The 3604-nt window shown below is 42.5% G+C and overlaps 1 pseudogene; it reads left to right on the top strand.

Annotated features, from left to right (window-relative positions):
- The first annotated feature begins 226 nt into the window (after positions 1-226).
- LOC103241376 (cyclin-dependent kinase 8 pseudogene) lies at positions 227-2336 on the top strand (annotated as a pseudogene).
- The last annotated feature ends 1268 nt before the right edge of the window (positions 2337-3604 follow it).

The raw sequence follows: 3604 nt of genomic DNA, 5'->3' as shown, positions 1-3604 counted from the left end.
CATTGACTTCTGGTGCAAGCCCTTCTGGGAGAAAAAGTCTACTCTTGTACCTTGGAGCAAGTTGCTCAGAGTAGGTACTGAGGATAAAATTTGGAAAGTTAGAAAAGCTATTAGGAGGAGAGCCTTCTAGTTGAAAACACAGCCTGGCCAAGTCAATGATGCTATTTCATCTCCCCAGCCATGCAGGTTCACAGCTAAGGAAGACAATTTAGGCTTGGGCTAGAGGATGGGAAAGGCCAAAGTTACTGATGCCACAGCCCAGAGAGGTATTTCAGTAATCTGAGGGTGAGGACCACAAACCTGGTTCAGGGATGTGCAGTGTTGACAGCTGTGAGTGGATGCCTGGAGTTCTGGTGTGTCTTCTAGCACAATGATACCTGAGACTCTTGCATCATTGGGAATAACAAAATGGGAGTGGATAGATATGAAATTATGATAGCAATAAGCAATCAACTGATAGCTTCATTGATGGGACAGATTAAAGATGACTGCAAATTCTTTGGTCCAGGGTTGGGATATAGGTAGCACGTGTATTGGAACGCTGATCGTCTGAGGCCATGAAGAGTCCACCTGCAGTAGTGGTAGGAGGAACAAGCCTCACTTTCTTCAATGGGGGTCCCTGTGTGTGACTGCTGTCTTGATTCCCTGGGTGGCCAGTTCCCTTCGTGTGGTTCTTTGGTCCACTTGACTCTGGGGTGGCTCTGTGATCGCTTGACCAATAGAATGTAGTGGAAATGATGTTGTAACCATTTCCAGCCTCTTCCAGTCTTAAGGAACTGCAGCTTTTATTAATACTTTCTGTCCCTTGGAATACTTGTTCTTGCCACCCAGCCACCATACAGTGAGAAATTCTAAGCTGCCCCATTAAGAGGCACACACGGTGATAAACTGGGGTCTTGCATACAGCCCTGGCTGCACTCCTAGCTGACAACTAGTAGCAGCTTGTCACCAGGTGAGTGAACCACTCAGGACGGCATCCTCCAGCCCCAGTTAAGCAATGTGGAACAGAGTAAACCATCTCAGCTTAGCCCTGCTCAAATTGCAGAATTATGAGCAAAATAATCCATCAGGCTTTGGGCTGATTTGTTCCAGATTACCGGAACAGAATTTGGTACTGGAGTGAGGTGCTACAGCAATGAAGGCTTAAGACATGTGACTTTGGCTTTGGGTCTGAGTGGCAGGGGGAGCTTGGCAGGCCTCAAGGAAACTGTTAGGGAGGGTTGAAGGATGGTGAGGAAAATAGTATGGGAAGCTAGAGGAAAAAATGATGCTTGGTGTGTAGTGGTGGGAAGTTTAGCAAAACTCACCTGAAGTAATGTGGGAAATTGTAAGAACTCAGAACGATTTAAGGGCATGTTTTATAGATCCTTTAAGAATCTTCTAGGGCTGGTCCCATGGAAGCCTCACACATAGTAGAGAAAGGCTGCCTTGAAAAGAAACATAAGTATGTTTTTGGTCTAATAAAATTGATTACAAATGGATAATGCAAAACATTTTAAAGAATTGTACTAGCTTACATTAGCAGATTTGGATCCAGTGATTGTTACATTCTGGTACCGAGCCCCTGAATTACTGCTTTAAGTAAGGCATTATACCAAAGCTATTGATATTTGGGCTATGGGGTGTATGTTTGAAGAATTACTAATGTCAAAACCAGTATTTCACGGTCGACAAGAGGACATCAAAACTAGTAATCCTTGTCACCATGACTGGCTGGACAGAATACTCAATGTAATGGGATTTCCTGCAAATAAGGATTGGGAAGATGGAAAAAAGATGCCTAAACATTCAACATTAATGAAATATTTCAGAAGAAATAAGTATACTAAACTGCAGCCTTATCAAGTCTATGGAAAAACACAAAGTTAAACCAGATAGTAAAGCATTCCACTTGCTTTAGAAGTTTCTTACCATGGACCCAATAAAGTGAATTACCTCAGAACAGATTCCCCATTTCTTAGAAGACCCACTTCCTACATCAGACATTTTTGCCGGTTATCAAATCCCTTACCCCAAATCAGAATTTTTAATGGAAGAAGAACCTGATGACAAAGGAGACAAAAGGAACCACCACCAGCAGCAGGGCAATAACCACACGAATGGAACTGGCCACCCAGGAATCAAGACAACAGTCACACACAGAAGAAAGTGAGGCTTGTTCCTCCTACCACTACCTCAGGTGGACTTTTCATGGCCTCAGACTATCAGCGTTCCAACACACATGCTGCCTATATCCCAACCCTGGACCAAGCACATCCCAGCCGAAGAGCAGCATGGGATACTCAGTTACCTCCCAGCAGGCTCCACAGTACTCACATCAGACACATGGGTGCTGAGCTGCATCGAAATCTTGTCAACACACTGTTGTGAATGCTGCAAGGCTGACTGTGCAGCTCTCCGTGGGAACCTGGTATGGGCCATGAGAACGTACTGTACAACCACACCTTCCCCGTAGCCAAGTTCCACCACTTTTCACAGATTGGGGTAGTGGCTTCCAGGCTGTACGTATTTTGGAGTTAGACCTGAAAAGAAAGTGCTAGCACAGTTTGTGGTGTGGATTTTCTACTTCCATAGTTAACTTGACATGGCTCAGACTGACCAATACATTTTTTTTCAGTGACAGTCTGTAGCAGTTGAAGCTGAGACTGTGCTAGGGGCAAGCATTTGTCTTTGTATGTCATGAATTCTTCCAGAGTAACAACATTATCTGACCAATAGTACACACACAGACACAAGGTTTAACTGGTACTGAAAACACACAGTATGTGTTAGCTCAGTGAAATAACCAAGACTCAAAATGAGATTATTTTGGTACACCTTTCTTTTTAGTGTCTTATCAGTGAGTTGATTCATTTTCTACATGAATCAGTGTTTTTTGACCAAGAATATTGCTTGGATTTTTCTGAGGTACAAAAAGCCACATAGCTTTTTCAGAAAGGTTTCAAAACACCTAAAGATTAATTTCCAAGTTATAAGTTTGTTTTTATTTTCAATCTATGACTTGACTGGTATTAAAGTTGCTATTTGATAGTAATTAAATATATTCTCATTGATGTAAACCTGTTTGGTTCAGCAAACAAGCTAAAATGATTGTCATAGACAGTGCTTTATTTTTCCTGTTGGTGTTGCTGATTCATGAGCATGCTTTAAGATGAAAAAAGCATGAATGTTAACTTCCTTAAAAAGGTGCAGCATCCAATTCAAATATTTTTGTCCTGATTTTAAAGCTGGTTGGTGTAGTGCTATTAAAATTTTGTTCAACATGGACACAGAGAGGGGAACAACACACACCAGGGCCTGTTGAGGCGTGGGGGTGAGGGGAGGGAACTTAGAGGACAGGGAAAAATGTATAAAGCAGTTAGGAACATATGTAACAATGAGTACTATGATGCACATTTACTGAGCACATAATACATGTTAGGTACTCTCTCTCTCGCTCTCTGTGTATTGCACTTAACTCTTATAACAACCCTAGCACATAGATAAAGGAACGGGGGCTTTGCAGCTAAATTGCCCAAGGTCCCATGGCTGATAAGTGGGAGAGAGGCTGTAGTTTTCTGTCTCCAGGGCCATGGTCCTAACTTTATACTATGCAATATCTTAA

This window comes from Chlorocebus sabaeus, chromosome 14 (genome assembly GCF_047675955.1).
Source record: "Chlorocebus sabaeus isolate Y175 chromosome 14, mChlSab1.0.hap1, whole genome shotgun sequence".
NCBI classification, from domain to species: domain Eukaryota; kingdom Metazoa; phylum Chordata; class Mammalia; order Primates; family Cercopithecidae; genus Chlorocebus; species Chlorocebus sabaeus.
This window is presented reverse-complemented; position numbering and strand designations above follow the sequence as displayed.